This window comes from Liolophura sinensis, chromosome 8, assembly GCF_032854445.1.
Source record: "Liolophura sinensis isolate JHLJ2023 chromosome 8, CUHK_Ljap_v2, whole genome shotgun sequence".
NCBI lineage: Eukaryota > Metazoa > Mollusca > Polyplacophora > Chitonida > Chitonidae > Liolophura > Liolophura sinensis.
In genome coordinates this window covers 20638080-20657949 of record NC_088302.1, presented here as the reverse complement: position 1 = coordinate 20657949, position 19870 = coordinate 20638080, and positions in this window count along the sequence as shown.

The window sequence follows — 19870 nt, the reverse complement described above, 5'->3', positions numbered from 1 at the left end:
TTACCCTGTGTTGTGCTCTGCGGGTGTGACGTCATTCAAAGGCTTGACTGTTCCAGTTCTGTGTAACCTGTGTACTGTGTTCGTGTTCGCTAACCTGGCGAAGTACCTGTCTAGGACAATTTGTGACTTGTGTGAATTGTGTGTTTATCCCATGGTCTTTACGTTGGTTTTCCTGGAATACATTCCTTGGGATGCAAAGGTGAACTGGAAACTTGTAAAGACCGGTAATACTGATGTGTAGGCCCCCTATGTTGTTGTTGTTGTTGTTGTTGTTGAACTGTCTGTAAAACTGTACGTCTCATTTTATATATAAAGCCATTGTTTACATTGTAATATTGAGTCACTGAGTCTGTTTTCTGTTGCTGTTTTCAATACCGTAACAATTCACACTTCATCCATATGTTAATTCCATATAAGCACGTCATAGTTTGTCAGCCTGTACTGGATACAGTTGACCCTGTCGACTACGCCAACGATAATTTCATTCTAGGTGGTGATGTGTCTTCATGATGCTCAAAGATAAATTATACAAGGGAAGTACCATACCCCACCCTTTTATAAGCTATCCCTTCTTCTACAGGGCTTTTGTATTGAAAATATCCTGCGTCATTTATTTGCAGAAGTACATCAATATTTTTATAATCCTTCACTGTTAGATCTGCCTTGTCAAGATTAAGACGAATTTAAATTTGGGGTTTGAGTTGGTGGTGGAAACTTGCCACTGTTACTGGAATGTTTCCGGACAATGAACATATTTTCTCCCGTGAAGAAAATGACCGACATGTTGTAATAAATTCTTGCACTATCATCTGATAGATAATCAGTTTTGATTAACAAGGTAGTGCTAATGTCTGGCAGTCCAGGCAGGTTTCCCATGATAAAGGCTAAAAATGAAAGGCTACAATTACATTCCGTTCCTTTTCTCCACCTCCCTAATTATACTCACACTTAGGTATTTGCAGTTTGTAGAGCAATATATGTCATCGGTCCCTGTTGGCTGTGTTTGACGTAGGTGCAGTTTGTAATAAGGCACAAATATTTCTACCTGTTCGCCAAAATCACAGTTATGTTTTGAGATCTTATTCTATCATAATACCACACGGCTTCATATACATTAGCCTGGAAGACGAACATGTATGTGAGATATAACCACCCTTCTCTGTCCACGCACGAAAGGCCTCTTTGCTATCATTTTTTTTCACTAAAGAAAATACAATTATTGAAAAAGGATAGATGGATTCGAAATTTAGAAGAAGTAAAATAATGCATAATTCATTTTAAAACACGACGTGCTCCTAGACACGCACATTAGATTTAAGTCTCAGTCATTAGGTAGCTTTTTAAAGTGAGACGCTTTAACGTAGTGCCATGCTCAGAAAGCGTCGAGAGGCAAGATTAATGGCAATGTCTGCCTCGGTCTGTAGCTGCTGCGGTAATTTGATACCCTCTATGTTATCTCGATATAATCCTGGCGACGAATGTCGTTTGTGTCGCAAATGTCCAAACTGACGATAAATGTCCACAGATAAATATAAAGCAAACGGAAAAAGATGCGCCCAACAGTTAATAAGCTAAACTATCATTGCACTAGTTTTCACCCAGAGGTTAACTACAAGAAAGTAGGCCACTTTTGCCACTCCAACCTACAGACGGCTAATCCCAACAACCTTGAAATAGTTGGATGACAAATAAGACAAACGATAAAAAACATACCATACATATCGACAATAGATTTCATACGTCACTTATCAACATAAGAAACGATTTAAACACATTCGTTGCAAATGAATTCTGAAATTCCACCCCGGGCAGTACACTTAAGATCTCTTAGGACACACTCTCTGGTATTATGCCCGTGACAATAAAAACATCAAAATGACCTTTTACAAGTACCGTCCCTAAATCAGCCACCAACAACCAGAGCGGAATCCTTTCGTTCGTTTACTTTGAGTATCACTTTGATTACAGCATTTCTTTGTATGCGTATAGAAGAGCGGCTGCATATCCGATGCATTTAAGTAATGTCTAAATTCTGTCTTTTCTGTCTTGAATAATGAAAGCCTGTTGTTTGAGTGGTGTTGGAAGGTGCCCTGCTATTGCAACAGATAATTCTGTTAAATATAACGCACAATTCTATTAATTTAGCATAAAGACTCTATTAGACGAACAAAAGATCATGTTGAATATGTCAGAATATTGTGTTGTAACAAGAGAATACATTTTAGAATCACTCAGACAACAAACTCTCTGGTGAAATTAACAGGTTCATTTTTTTAGAGTAGGCGAGCGCTCTGATACTAGACACCTGATTCACTTACATCTGGAAAAGGTTTCTGTGTCAGCGAACTGCCATGCAATCTGTTCAATTTTCCTCAAACGGGGTAAGCCTGTGAATTAGCATCCTTATTATTACAGAACCAATTTAATTATCATCTTTGTTAATATTGTATGGATCACTCTCTGAATTGTGCGTGTATACCGTATATTTGTCAAAATGCCTCAGTTGTAAGATCCACCTGTCACTTCGTTTTTGCCTTTACCTGTTCCTTCCGTCTTTCCAAGACCTTAGCTCCTGATTACGACCAGAGGGGCTAATAATCCCTAATTTGTGGTTCAAAAAATTCTCTTTTCTCAATTACTGGAAACGCTAAAACTATTTTAGCAGCCCACTGCACTAGAAATAACGTTCAACGTGGTGTCAGGTGAGGTGCCGTAGAGTGGAGTCGTCCCAACATGCACACCAATGATGTCCACCAATCGATCGTATCTAACAACTTTATATGAAATGAAAAAAAATGCTGCACCTTGATTAGTATAACGCTATTTAATGCCGATATTTATTTTTTTCCATTTTGGATTATCCAGTTTCAACTTTGGGACGTTTTTAACAAAGATTCCATTTATTTAATGGTTTCGAAGTTAATTATGATGAAAACCTCTATTCCCAAATTTCTGTGAATTTTCATATTTTTAGCTGTAAGGTTTATTATGTGTATCTTTAGAGTCGCATAAAATGTAAAACGGCTTTGCAGAATTGCCCCAGTCACTTATTTCATGGAAATTAATCAATCGACCATTTAAATAGTGCTTTATTGCTTTTCAACGTTTTTAAGTATGTCTCTCATTTAACAGTGGTAGCCTATTTTTTTTTTTAAATTCAATTTGGAAATGTAGCGAAATTTAAAACAGTTATTTGGTTGTTGAAGTTACATGCGTTACATACAGCTGGTTTTTCCTTAAAGCGTGCAAAATTTGCACTGTGCAAGTCTAAACGCCACTTGAAGGCAACTAAATGATTAAAATACGCCTTCATAAGTATGCCAATAATTGTGATGTTTATACAATCTTTCTTGAGTTCGTCTTTCAACTGCCTTTGTCAGCAAATTCGATGATCCTAAAACTCTCCAGTCTATCAAATGGCTTCAGGCCTGGTCTCAACGGTATTACAGAATTCAAAGAAAATAAGGACATCAAGTAAATTTCCTCACAACATTACAAACGCCTTCCGTAATTCTTTTCTTTTGAAGTCGTTGTTCTTTGTCTGGCGGATTTTGACCAGACCCCCTTGTGTAAACTGATTCACAGTTGGCGACTGTCTAGTCAGCGTTCCTCCAAGGCTGTTTGATGACATCCTTTTGAGATAATCCGCTGAGATTATTTTACTAGACATTGCATAACTTTCGGACAATATTGTGATTGTGCTTTATCGCTCTATGCAGCCTATTTACTGCGATGAAGTGACTCGTCCATTAAATAGTTCCGCAGATCAATTTAAATAACGGATCGTTTTGAAACGGTGCATCAAATGTCCATCATTTATGGTAAACCAAGTTACCGCCATCGGTGACAGCCTAAGTAACATGTCACTGGATGTTGACAAGTAGCTCTCCTGTTGAGATTTACAACAGTTATTATCATTATTATATTAAAATCACAATAAAATGGGGACTATTTACAGAAATGATACCTGTAATTACATAATCCTGATAGGAGTGAACCGTACATTACTTAAGAAATCGTGTGGGTGACTATACAGTCATTGGCACCTCTATTGACATTTATCTGTCGTCTTAAAGCTTTTTGTTTTATTCCTGAATGTTGTGAGCCATTTAACAAACAAGATACGTCCTTTTATAAAAGAAAAGTGTAGGATACTTTTTCCAATTTTGGAGCGTAATTTAAAAAAAATATATCACACTGTTGCATGATCTCATGCTTTGTTACACTTTCTAGTAGAATTTGCTTAAAAACACAAACAGGGAAGAAAAATACGTACAAGCCTATCCTTACATGAACATGGCTAAACATTAAGAAAAACTAGGGTGAAGTCATGGACAGCTCACAGAATCCAGCCAGCGTGCAAAAGTTTCTATGGATTCACTTTGCTGCGATTCACATGTTCTCGACATAGAAAATGAATATGTTTTCAAATGGCTTCTCGAGATGAGCAACGTCATTCTCAACACTTTGCAGCCTGTTTGCAAGCTCTCATCGATTTGCTCGGCTTTTCCTGCATTCCCTAAGCGTAAAGGAATTGGCCAAATTTTTTAAAAAGTGATTATTAAAGACGGGTGTAATTATACGTCTGGTGTCCATGACGCGACGCTCTGATGACGCGACCCCATAAATATGTCGACGCTGAGATTGCCTTGCTGAAATGAACTAGTGTGCTACTACGGCTGACCCTGAAGTCAAGGTTGAAATTATGGTTAAATAAGCCAAAACAGACAATCTAATAACAGCCCTCTGGGGCCATTGTATTTACAGGACTATTATTTTTCCTAAAGATAGATAAATAAATTAACTCTAATATAGCGGGTGTCCTTTTTTTAAACTGTTTTTCATCGCTTTCATTTAATCGCTGTTTTCCTGGAATTATTTCACCTATTGCTGCGCGTCACAGTTGACATGTATCACGTACACCTGGCGCCATCGACAACACTGAAGGTAATCTCTCACTAGGAAACGAAGTACGTTTAAAATGTTATAAGAGTATATACACAGGAAGCGGCTTGAAGATCCCTGTCGTGCAATTAAGTTTTACTGGGATTTTGGTAGAAACTGACCTTGTGCTTTTATTTGCAGAAGTGCTGCGTTTTTTTCTACACTCCTACACTTCCCATGGCACAAAACGTAAATTCTGAGTTCTCTGTTGGTTCCAACAACAACTGATCTTACCCAAAGAATCAAAACTTGACCGATTTTTTTCTTTCTAAAAGCGGTTCTGTTTAGGAGGTGTTTAAGACAATTGGTCAAGATTTGCAGGATAGTCAACATTGATACCCATATAAATTTAGTTAATATTCTGGAATACATTCTTGCCCTATACAGGTTAAAGGATCAATTCGATTCACGAAATCAACAGCTGACCCGTTTTTATATACCTTGTTTTTTTTTCTTACCTTAAAAGTGCTCAAAATATTTTGCTAGACAGTCAACAGTGAACACAAAATGACCGACATCTGCTAATACATTGCTATTATCATCCTTTGACGAATAATAAGTCTGTGGTGGTCAACAAGGTGTGTTCATGACTGACAATCCAGATAGGGTTCACATGTCAAGTGACAAATATGAGGCCATATAGCCTCTGCTTCTTTGAAATATGTTCTATCAGTCCAAGCCGAGAAATGAAAACCTAGCCTCAATATCCACCTGACCAATCAGCTTCTCAATGATTTATGTCTTGATTCCTGAAAGTAATCGAGAAACACTCCTCGATTGCTAGGAATGAAATGCTACAATTACAGGCCTGCAATTTTCTCTACATCCCTTCATTATACCCAGACCCAGTGTTTGTAATTTGTATACCATGCTGTGTCCTCGATCCCTCTCGGCTGTGGTCAATCAGGGTTCAGTTTATAATAAGGCGCATATATTATATGTACTGCCCCCCCCCCCCCCTCCCAGAAAATAAGCGTTTTCCAGAAATGCCGTGATGTTTTGAGACCATTTCTCCAGACGGGTGTTATATACACAACCACAGAAGGGATGGGAGAGAGAAAGTCGCTGTCGGCAGATGTAAGATTTCATTCTTATCAAACCACTGTTTTCGTAAATTAAGAAAAATACCACACAAAAAAAAAACCTACACGAGGACGACCAAACGATAAAACGACGGCAAAGCCACAATACCTCAATCTAAACATAAAACTCTACATGTTGCTGGAAGACCTTCTCACGTACAGTCGGAGAGGAAGCCAGCATGAGCTGGACTTAAACTCACAGCGACCGTATTGGTGGGAGACTCCTGGGTCATTACGCTGGGCTAGCATAATGTTTATGTCCATAGGCTAAGTTTCGACACCAAGAATTCAAGTAAAATTCAGTTATTAAGGTTATAATATATTAAAACGTGCGAACGATTTCAAATATGGCAGTGTCAGAAACGGGGTTTACAGTTAAGTCGACAGCAGTTCATTTAACTGGTGTAACCCTCCTTCAAAACATGTTGAACTCCGCCCAGTACCCAGCATGCCACTGTTTTTTAATAATTATGACGTCACCCGAGGCATTTGGTTCTTGCCGACGAAAGCGAGCTTATGGACTTTAACATCATGAATCAGAAAAATGTTGTAACTTCAATTTCTTGGCAAGAATATGAACTTCAGACATATCAATGTGTAGAACTTGTGTTGTTACGCGTCACTGACTAAAGGCAAATTTGATAGCTAGTATGGTTACCTCTATAACCCTGGCAACTGACATCGTTTGTGTCTTCAGAGAAATGTAAGACAAGCATATCCCTTGGGAAAAGACGGATCTAAGTGTCAATAAACTTACGTGTCATTGCTCCAATTTTTACCATGAGGCACGACAAAGTGCTGGGATAATTATACCGATGAAAGAAAATCACTCCCGCTACTTAAACCTACATTACGGTCAATCCCATCAACATTGAAAAAGTGAGAAGAGAAATAACACGTTCGTTAAAAAAGAGAATGTATACCTTGCTTACTATCTTGCAAAACACATACGTTGGAAAAATTTTGAAATCTCATGCCAGGAAACGCATGGCAAAGAATCCCCTGTTAGAAAGCTCTCTCCGAACAAAAGAGTGTTAAAGGCACAAGATTGAATTCTGCTTTCTAAGTCAAGTATTTTTATCACCTCACTAGAAATTGAACCAAGTAATCACGTGCTGATGTGCTCTCTTGTCAGAAAATATCATGTTTTGGATTTTTTTAATATAAAATTATGGCAACTACACTACTACGCTACGACCTATCAGTGGAAACTGGAAATAGAGGCAACAAATGAGTATTTGAGGTGTACGTGTGAAGCGCTGCAGCAACCTGTGGATGGTCGTGGGTTTCCTCGGGCTTTGCCCGGTTTCCTCACATCATAATGTTGGCCGCCGTCGTATAAGTGAAATATTCTTGAGTACGGCGTAAAACACCAATCAAATAAATAAATAAATAAAAGTATTTGAGGTGGCGATATAGGCTAAAAATGCATATTATTCTGGAGTTTATATCTTTAGTTACTTAAATGGTGTTGAGGCAGTTTTAATTTTTTAATTTACTTATGCGCGCATGTTTGTAGTTATGTTGAAGGAAACCGAAATTTCGGCAGTAAACAACCGCCCTTTGCCAGGCACCTGAGAAACCTGCTGACTAAAGGCCGTGATCGAGACTATACGGGTAGATATTCACAAAAGCGCCAAACGTCGGTGAATCTGAAGGTCATACTAAATTAAATTTAGGGTGAAATGTCACCTGAAAGACAGATTACCGACAGAGTGTCAAGTTTCGGTCAATTGTAGACAAATAAATGCATCAGATATGAAAACAAAGATTTCTCTCTACAAGCAATTGTTATTCCACGCACGGAAGGCTGCCAATGGGAGATGTCTGGACTTTGCTTTCTTGTTGACCAGCAAAAGTCCTTTTGGATGGCGAAAATTAAAGATGTACATGTAGACGAGATAAACAATTCCCCGAGTAAGACGAGGCCTACACGGCCTTATGGGGGAATGAAGGGGATACACGAGCTAATGTAATCGTTTCTTTGACTAATTTCTTAAGCCTCATAGATGATTAAAACTGAACAACTGAATCAGTGGCAACTAGCGCATTGTGAACCAAATAGATTACGTCGCATTACTGGTAGCGTTGACGAGGCTTCGGGCAAATGGACTCAGCACTTCTACATAGTTTGTCAGAATATCCTTCGGATGGTTTGTTGACAACGTAAATACATATTCAACATGGAATTATCTTCATTCTTCTCATTTTGGTCAGCATATAGACGTGTTGAAGGTTGAACCACACAGATCTGTTGATAATATCAGCATACAGACGTCTTGAAGGTTGCACCCCACTGACCTGTTGATAATATCAGCATGCAGATATCTTGGAGGTGGCACCTCACAAGTCTGTTGATAACATCAGCATACAGACGTCTTGAAGGTTGCACCCCACTGACCTGTTGATAACATCAGCATACAGACGTCCTGAAGGATGCACCCCACAAATCTGTTGATAACATAGGCATACGGACGTCTTGGAGGTTGCACCCAACAAATCTGTTAATAACATCAGCATACAGACGTCTTGAAGGTTGCACATTACAGATCTCGAACACATCATCGCATGAATATCATGAACAAGTGGCAATGCCGATAAACACCTGAATATCATGTAGGCATCGTTATGAACACCATCTTTTAGTGCTTGCCGACAACATATTTCAGCTTTGACACCTAATTTCACATTAAAATTGGTGCTTGTGGGTAGATCACAGCATTTGTGGCGTTGCTGTGCTGACTACTATGCGTATTTAGCAATAAATATTTAAAAGCAAAAGTCTTTGGATTCGTAGCTATTCGAAAATTACATGTACATTGATTGACCATTGCATGTGTTAATTGTTGACAGCATGGTGTTGATTAAACTCCATGTTGATCTTAACAATCTCCAGTCTTGCAAATGACTTCAGACAATTGTTTTTTTTTTAATTTAACTCAGTTCATCTTTTCAGGTGACCAGATTTACAGCTGTATTACAGAAATAAGAAAATCAATAAAATTTCCACACAACATGAGAAAGAAATGCCATTTCCCGGCTGTCTATTAAAGACAATTCTTTAAGATTATGTTAAAACAAAAACTGAATATTGCGTAATTTTCTGTAACGATATTGCACCACTCTTTGTAGCTGATTTATTAAACTGAAGTGGGTCATCCAATGACGGATTGTGGTTAATTTAAATGATGGATCACTTGGATATCTTCTTTATACCCACCGATGTGTCACCAAGGGTAACAGCCAAGCTATATGTCACTGTAAGTAGACAAGTGGATATTCTGTTCGGATTTACATCAATTATTATTATGATGCTCTCAATGGCTATATTTTACTTATTCATTTAATGTGATTTTTTAAAAGCTACTTTAAAGCTAGGGTTTTTCAGTTATACGATGGCGGTTGGTTCTAGGGTTATGTGAAACCGGAGTACCTGGCGTAAACCACCGACCTTTAACAAGTTACTGACAACTTTTCCCATGTGTGACGCATAATTATGCACCCCATATTGCTGGAAGACAAGTGATCTTCAACAACCGTTAGACTACATGGCAAACAGATACAAAAACGATGCATTGAGTGGAGTGTGAGGCGTTCCTACCGAGACAAACATAAGTCTTACTTCGCACATTGTTTTCTGTAATCACATGTTTTGCATTAACATGCTACCGGAAGTTAAACACGTACTTGCGGACTGCCACTTCCTTAGCTACAGTCTAGTTGCCAATGTGAGATAAATTGGACTGAAATCATGGACAGTAATATGGATACAAACGCTTGTATAGATTCAGCTTGTCAAGTTTTATCAGTACTTCACTCAGAAAATAAATATACTTTCACATGGCTTCTCCAGATAAGCAAGTTTCCATCGATCAACTAGGCTTTTCTTCCAGTCGGTCAGCAGTTTTGTTTTCTTCTTTTTGTTTTTCTTCTCCAAAATTAGGTCAGAATATTTTAGGCGATTCCTCAAATGTTTCCGTCCATTCAACATATTTTCTCCAGTGAATAAACTGACCAACATCCTGTAACATAGTTTCGTCAAATCACTTGGCGAATAAAAAGTTAGCGGTGATCAACAAGGTGTGATAATGTCTATGATAATGTGAGTGCCTAGGTACGGTTCACGTGACAAATGGAAGCTTATGCATCTTCTGTCCCTTTGAAATGTGATCCATCCATCTTAGCCGAGAAGTAAAACCTGGCCTCAAGATTCACCAAAGCAACTTCTTCAATAAGTTAGCGGGTTTTCATTTCAGGAAGCGCGCGTAGAAACGCTTTCCAAAGGCATGGAATGAAATACTACAATTACCAGCCTGTAATGTTCTCTATAGCCCTCAATTTTATACTCAGGCCCAGGTAGACTATGATATGCCCGCCGACCCCCTTGGCTATTGTTGACTGAGTTGCAGCTTATAATAAGGCCCTAACATTACTTCCTCTAAAGCATAACTGCCAAAAGTACCGTTAAGTTGTGAGATCTTATTTTAACATAAAAGTACACAATGTCATATACGCTAAGGGAAAGATGTGTGAAGGAAAGGCACTGTTCTCTTTTCACATAGGCAAGATCAAAGAGCAGACCTATCAAAACAACTGTTGAGGGTAAATTAAACAATAGATCGGAAAAAAAACACAATTATTGACAAACGAGGACACGACTTCAAGTTAGAAACTGAAATAATACATACATTCCCTCTGGAACACAGCTTGTTCCTCAAACCCACAAACAGCATTAAGTCTCAATCGATCGTTACACAGTGTTTCACACTGACACACTTAACTCAGTTGTCAAGATCGGAAAAGGTGTCGAGAAGCAAGATTAATGGGAGTGTGTTACTCTGACTGGAGGACCCATGGCAATTTGATATCCTTGGCAACGAATACTGTTAGTGTCTCAAACTGATCAATAAATGTAAGGCAAATGAAGAAAAAAACGTCCAGCAGGTAATAAGCTAAACTATCCGTGCTCTAATTTTTACCTTTTTACCAAAAGTCACGAAAAATCGCTGGGCGGACTTTGCAAATTCAAACAAGTAAGTCACATCCGCAGACCGATCCTAGTGAAGACGGCCAATCCCATCAACCTTGTAAAAGTGGGATGAAAAATATGGTTAGCCATAAAACCAGACCATACATATTGACAGTAGGATTTATTACTTGGCTTATTAACCTGCGCCTCTCTGGACATTCGAGGAAAGGTCTGTCAGGAGCCTGGGAATGGTCACGGGTTTCCCCCCGAGCTCTGACTGGTTTCCTTCCATCATAACGCTGACCGCCGTTATAAAAGTGAAATTTTCTTGAGTACGGCGTAAAACACCAGTCAAATAAATAAATACTATCCTTAGCAGTATTCTGTATTTTATAATTTGTATACAGTAACCGTATTATCGATAATAATTTTGTTCATCAAAATAAACACGACATCTTAAAGATGCATACAACTTGTTGGCACATTCTTCTCCAAATAAAAGTTCCTTTTAAAGGCCTATCTGACTCGCTCTTTAAAAAGCTTTCCTCTTAATCGCTTACATTTTACGATGTGTGTAAAATGTTTGACTTAAATTTTATGTGCATACTTGGGAAAATAAACACTATATGTAGAATTTCAGATAAACTCATCTGCTTGTGTTTAAACTAAATATATACAGCTCTATATATAGAGCGGACATTGCCTTCTCGGAACACCTGCGAACAAAAACTGCTAACCCCTTTTTCCTTGTTTCATTCCACGCTTACACAGTTTGGTGTCTTCTGCTGAAGATCTTTGTTTTTTGTGGACATACTCTTCCCATTTTCATAGACACATCTATAATGACCGATGACTGTGCAGTACTATACGAGCGAGCACAGACAGCAGTGTAGTGTAGTGTAGTCCTTTTGAAACTCTAAGCTTTTAGGGAAATGGGAATATGTTCAGACAACTCCTCACGCGTTATCACTTCCACGCTACCCTAGTGCTCTGATTCTAGAATGTGCTTTATGTTTGCATTACTCTGGTACCTTCAAAAGATTTCTGTGTTGCCGAACTGCAATGGGCTGTATTCCACAGTTGTTTTCAACTATAGATTGCATAAGTTTCTGAGCAGATTGTGATCGTACTTTACCTCCAAAGGGTATGTCAGATAACCAACATCCAAATTCTTACAGAACTAATTGAATTAATATGTTAATTACTCTATGTATTGGGATTGTGTATTGTACATTTGCCCGAATGCTTAGGCAGCATTTCCAGGTGTTGATTCGCACTTGCCCTTAACTGTTAGTTTTAGTCTTTTCAAAACACCGAAGCCGACTTACGGTCTGAGGGGTTAATAATGCCTAATGCATTGTTTAAAAAATCCTTTTCCTGAGTTACTGGAAACGCTAAAACCATTTTAGCAGTCCATTGCATCAAGAATATCGTTGAACTTTCTCTCAGCTTAAGTGCCACGAAGAGCAGGCCGACATGCACAAAACGGTGTCCACCGATCGATCATCTCAGACACATTCATTTGACAAAAACTCCTGTTAGTTGATGAGTAAAGCTATGTAATTCCGATATTTACTTTTCTTTATGTCGGATTATCCGTTTTCAACTTTTGCAAATATTTCAGTAATTTCCTTGTTTCAAATTAATTGACAAGTTTCTGTAAAACTGTCATGTTTGAGCCATAAGATTTATTTAGTATATCTCTTCATGTTACGTATGTAAGACGCCTCTATAGAGTTGTCCCAGCTCCTTGGTTCGTACAAAATAACCAGCCAGCCATTTTAACTCCTGCTAAGGTACGTTATTGCTTTTCAACGTTTTAAATATTTCATTTATCAGCGGTAGGTTATTTTCAGAAACAATTTTATTCAATTTAGGTAATTGGAGAAATTTAAAACTCGAAAGCTAATTGCCTCTCTAAGCTTACAATAGGAAAAAAGTGTCAAATATTTGGAAAACGTGGCACCCCCCCCCCCCCACACACACATACTTTTGAGTGTTCCCTACAGCTGTTTTTTTGTGTAATGTAAAAAACAGAGAGAACAAGTATTCAGCAGGTCTAAACGCCGCTTAATGAGAGTTAAGCTGTTAAAATACACATTCATGAATATTCTCTGAATTCAATTATTTATGCAACCCCTTTTTAGTCTTTCTTTTAACTGCCTTTATTCGATAATGTTACCAGCACTGACAGCATAAAATATATGCGATACTTTCTAGCTCACGAGGTTATCACATTTCCTTTCCAATCAGGAAGTCTCTAATCTTGTGTTGCGGATGGTTTAATCGACTAACTCTTGATATAATCTGTTCCCCGTGAATTAACTCGTTTTATTTTAAGTGTTGTGAAGACATCGTCGTGCAGATCTCTTGAATACATCATAGTACAGATCTCTTGAAGATATCATCGTACAGATCTCTTGAAGACATCATAGTTAAGATCTCTTGAAGACATCATAGTACAGATCTCTTGAAGACATCAGCGTACAGATCTCTTGACGACATCATCGTACAGATCTCTTGAAGACATCATCGTAGAGATCTCTTGAAGATATCATCGTGCAGATCTCTTGAGGGCATCAGCGCACAGATCTCTTGAAGATATCATCGTACAGATCGCTTGAAGACATCATCGTACAGATCTCTTGGAGACATCATCGTACAGATCTCTTGAAGATATCATCGTACAGATCTCTTGAAGACATCATCGTAGAGATCTCTTGAAGATATCATCGTACAGATCTCTTGAAGACATCAGCGTACAGATCTCTTGAAGACATCAGCGTACAGATCTCTTGGAGATATCATCGTACAGATCTCTTGAAGACATCAGCGTACAGATCTCTTGAAGATATCATAGTACAGATCTCTTGAAGACTCATCCTACAGATCTCTTGAAGACATCATCGCACAGATCTCTTGAGGACATCAGCGTACAGATCTCTTGAAGATATCATCGTACAGATCTCTTGAAGACATCAGCGTACAGATCTCTTGAAGACATCAGCGTACAGATCTCTTGAAGACATCAGCGTATAGATCTCTTGAAGATATCATCGTGCAGATCTCTTGAAGACATCAGCGTACAGATCTCTTGACGACATCATCGTGTAGATCTCTTGGAGACATCAGCGTACAGATCTCTTAAAGATATCATCGTAGAGATCTCTTGGAGACATCATAGTACAGATCTCTTGAAGATATCATCATAGAGATCTCTTGAAGATATCATCGTACAGATCTCTTGAAGATATCACCGTACAGATCTCTTGAAGATATCATCGTACAGATCTCTTGGAGACATCAGGGTACAGATCTCTTGAAGACATCATCGTGTAGATCTCTTGGAAACATCAACGTGCAGATCTCTTGAAGATATCAGCGTACAGATCTCTTGAAGATATCATCGTACAGATTTCTTGGAGATATCATCGTACAGATCTCTTGGAGATATCAGCGTACAGATCTCTTGAAGATATCATCGTGCAGATCTCTTGGAGATATCATCGTACAGATGTCTTGGAGACATCAGCGTACAGATCTCTTAAAGATATCATCGTACAGATCTCTTGGAGATATCATCGTACAGATCTCTTGAAGATATCATCGTAGAGATCTCTTGAAGATATCATCGTACAGATCTCTTGAAGATACCACCGTATAGATCTCTTGAAGATATCATCGTACAGATCTCTTGAAGATATCATTGTACAGATTTCTTGGAGATATCATCGTACAGATGTCTTGGAGACATCAGCGTACAGATCTTTTGGAGATATCATCGTGCAGATCTCTTGAAGATATCATCGTACAGATCTCTTGGAAATGTCATCGTACAGATCTCTTGGAGATATCATCGTACAGATCTCTAGGAGATTTATTTATTTATTTTTTTGATTGGTGTTTTACGCCGTACTCAAGAATATTTCACTTATACGACGGCGGCCAGCATTATGGTGGGAGGAAACCGGGCAGAGCCCGGAGGAAACCCACGACCATCCGCAGGTTGCTGGCAGACCTCCCCACGTACGGCCGGAGAGGAAGCCAGCATGAGCTGGACTTGAACTCACAGCGACCGCATTGGTGAGAAACTCCAGGGTCATTACGCTGCGCTAGCGCGCTAACTGACTGAGCCACGGATGCCCCGATCTCTTGGAGACATCATCGTACAGATCTCTTGGAAATATCATCGTACAGATCTCTTGAAGATATCATCGTACAGATCTCTTGGACACATAGGCCTACGGATGTTCTTGAGAAGAACACCATAAAGATCTTTTCGGCGCATCAGCACATAGATCTCATGAGAACATCGGCATACAGATATTCTGAGCACGTCAAACTTAAGATCTCTTGTAGAGATCAGAATTTAGATCTCTTGAAGACATCGACATACAGATATTTTGAAAACACCAGGTTACAGAGATCTCTGGAAGAACATACAAATTTCTCGAAAAGATCAGAACACAGATCTGTTTGAAGATATCAGCCTACAGATCTCTTGAAGACACCAGCACACAGGTTTCAACAGGGCAACAGATCATCATATACCTCTTGAAGATTGCACCAAATAAATCTTGATGGTATGACAGTACTGATAAACACCTGTGTACAGCGCAGACAAAGTTATAAGCACTACTTTTTGGAGTTTACTGACACAGTTATGTAACATCCAACTTCAGGTCAAGAGTCAAAACAGCATTTTGTGGAATTGACAAACTGACCCTTGTGCACAGGTATATACCGATAAGGATATATTCAAGGGTATAACGTAGTCCTAAATGATATGTTAAAGATCAAGTATGTCCACAGGTGATAAAGGTACTTTATAAGAATTTGGAACTTATATATGAAAACGTGGAAATACCAAAATATCATGGTTGTATACTATTTCTTAAATATTAGCAGTTATTACCTGCAGCATAGAGTTGGTTAACGTTGGCCTAATCTCTAATCGGCAACTGGTCTCAGGCTGCCGCTCTGCTGCCTTACAGAATTCAGAGAAACTAAGAAAATCAATAAAACGTTACTAATGCCTTCCTTAATTCCTTTCTGTTCAAGTCGTTATTCCTTGTCTTGCAGAATTTTTTTTGCAACAGACATCCTTTTGTAAAGTGATTCTTAGTCGGCGGCTTTCAAATCAGTATTCCCCTGAGGGTGTTTGAGTCTTAACATCTTTCTGAGATAATCCCTTAAGATTATTTTAAAAAACAAGACCTACAGATTGCATAAGTTTCTGAGCAGATTATGATCGTACTTCACCTCTTTTTGCAGCGAAGTTATTGGAATGAAGTGGCTCGTCCATTAAAGGGTTATGTGTTTAATTTAAATAATTGATCGCTTTGAGATAGTGAAGGAAATACCCGCCCTTCATGCCAACTGTAGCATGTATATAGGCTACATTTCACACTAAAATGGGAACTACAGAAATAATACTTGACGTAAGTATGATAGGAGTGAACCATTTGTGACCTTGTATTACTTAAGAACTTTTTGTGGAGGAATATACAGTCACTGTCAATCTGCTTACATTTATCTGTTATCTTATTCATTTTGAGCTCCCGAATAAGGTGCACATTGAACCGCTTAACGAACAAGAGACAGTGCTTTAATAATAAGAGAAATATAGGATACTTTCTTTCATGTAAAATACACTGTGTGCTGTTAGAGTGAATAGGAGGTCTACACAATGCAATCCACACTGCCTGACAAACAATAACGTCTTTAATACATAAGGTCACGATTTCGTGTTTGATAGATCAAGAAAGCCACCTGCAGATTGATGCCTGATCATTCCATAGATGCGGTTTTGTTGCGTGGGCCAATTTTCGCTCTTTTCAGCATACTGACAGTTTGTTTGCGTTCCAAACACTGGCCTGCATGTACTTGACCATACAAGGCGACACTTACATGGTAATAGTGCATGAACGTATTATTTGTCACACTTTTCTTGGTTGTCATATCTGCATTAATTTTTTTTTCGTTAAATGCAATACCCATATCTGACACAGGATTAAATAGGCTTCGATATTGACGGGAACAGATAAAAAGGGTAGACTTAAAACAAAAACTGCATAAGTTGGTTGTTTCTGTTATCATTTTCTTTCTCTGTTTGAAACCAAATCACCTTTTCTCGTAGAACTTGCCCAGAAACAGAAGCAGGACATAGAAAGACGCACAAGTCTTTGGTAACACTGGCTTAAACATTAATAATCTTATATTAAAACTGCCGCAGAGAGAGACAAGAGTGTGGAATAAAATTGGGATCAAGACATGGACAGCTTAAGGGATCCAACCAGAATGCAAGCTTGTGTGCATTCAATTTGTTACGATTCATATGTACTCAGACTGTTTACAGGTTTACATCGGTTAAATAAACCATAAGTAAGAAAAACAAAATCAATAACTGTCCATCGAAGCCAAAGCATTTATAGTACCATATTTTTACGAGGTCCTTAGAGGATATAGCCTACCTTCGATTTACTAACTACCCATGTCCCTTGTGCAATGACGGATTTTGTGTAGAAAATGAACTTGGTCTTTTATTTGTAGTTTTTCTATCGTTCCACAGTGTTAACTTTCCCATAGCATAGACTGAAATTAAATCAAGGTTTTGTATTGGTTCTGACAACATTTAAATGGTCCGAACTATTCCTCAAATTTGTTAGACAGTCAACATATCTACTTTAGTGAAGAACATTGACCGACACCTTGTACTAAAGTCTTGTCTTATCAGTGGCAAAAAATAAGTCAGTGGTAACGAACGGCTGTAGGACGAGGCAGGGTTCACGTGACAAATTGGAGACTATAGATCTTCTGTCTCTTTGAAATACAATGTATGCTCTGGCGTATTAGAAAAGACCTGAAAACGTAGCCTCAAGATTAACCCGGCATATCAGATCCTTCAATAAACTCTACATTCCTGGAAGTGTTCGCAGAAACACTCCTTAAAGGGCAGGAATGAAATTCTGCAAGTACAGGCCTGTCATTTTATCCATATTCCTTCATTATTTGACCATCATTAGACCGTGATATGTATTATAGGTACCTCTCGACTATGGTTAGTCTAGGTGAAGTTTATATAATATTAAGGCGAAGATATTAAATATACTGCCCTGTAGAATATAGCTGTTTTGCCAGATATACTGGTTATGTTTGATATCTAACTCTAGGGTAATACCTCATGGTGTCATATGCGTTAAAATGGAAGAGTGGCAAGAGAGAAAGGTACTATTCTCTGCCTACGGCTATAACATCTCCTTACTACTTAACGAGTCTTTAGACAAAGCAAAGGCAATACCACAAAAAGAAGACAACGATCACCCAACGATAAAGTTACAATCTGATATTTCTCGGATAGAGCTATAATAAAAAGAAGCATTTAATTTAAAACATGACATGCTCATCAACCCGGACATTACATTGTTTTTAAAAATTGCATGCATAACTGAATTGTAAAACAGAGACGAAACTGGTACTAGTTTTAAGTTGCCGTCAGGTAAAATTGATTAGAACGTTGCCCTGTGTCTGGATAACTACAGGTGATGTATTAACTGACACCGTATAGTACCTCAATAACCCTGACAACGGATATTGCTTGTGTCGCAAATGTTTGGTGATAAATATAAGGCAAACGTATCTCAAGGGGAAAAGACGCGTCCAAGAGTTGATACTTAAATTTACCAAGGGTCACGACTGGGTTAATTATATAAATGCAGGAATGTAGGTCACACTGTGCCGCCTTAACGTAACAGGCGGTCAATCCCAGTAAACCGGAAAAAAGTGGAATGAGGGACAACAATAAAAACATGCAATCCATATGGATGTCTGTAGAATGGCTGTGGAATCTTTGCATCGCATAATAACCTGCAATATTATTCAAGCGTCGAAACAGACATTGGTATACTATACGCCAACCACTATGGACGTTCTAGGTCAGTTATCGTAAGATCATTTTCCAACACTACGTTCAACACAAGCAAGGCAAAATATCCTCCGTTGGAATACTCTCTCTGAACAAACAGATGTCAAGTGACTCTGACCGTGAAAAGGTTAAGTGACTCTGAACACACAGGCGTCAAGTCACTGTGAACACACAGATGTCAGGTGACTATGAACACAGGTGTCAAGTCACTATGAACACACAGATGTCAAGTTGCTATAAACACAGGTGTCCAGTCACTCTGAACAAATAGGGGCCAAAAACTACAATCGTAAGATCAATATTCAAAACAACGTTCAAGAGTTATTTACGGCACATTTTCTTTGACATAAAACGTTTGTAAAGCATGCCTTGCAACCAGATGTAGCTCAGGTCGGTTGCCAACCTTCTCACAGTGACAGATTGTCTGTAAAATGACGCCAGGGCTTCCCCAGTATGCGCTTGAAGTTGTTATGTAATAGCAGATTGTAAGCTGTAGCGGGTGGAACAGGCCAAGCTGAAATATTCGTTTCTAACCTTCAGTCTACTGTACGTCGTTAAATGGAGGATAATATTTTTTTACATCTAATGTTTGTTATTGGAAACGAGTTTTGTCTTACGAATATATGAACATATGACGGTGTCTTTAACAGACATTTATTACAACTCTAAACTGATAAACAGGCGCTCCCGTTTCTCAATGCAATTGTACGATATGCTGTTAAAAAGTATAAAACGTTGAGCTTTCACTGGAAGAATACCGTATATAATCTATATATATTTACAATAATATATTTAAACTTATCTATCATATAGCTTGACAATGTATGAAGATATATAAAAAGTAATTCTTGTGTGGTTCAAATTCACTCACCCTCCCCCCTCTTCCATTGCCCCATTTTGCTGAGCACTGAAAAAAAAGTATGCTATTACAGGAATATTTCGGTGAATGTA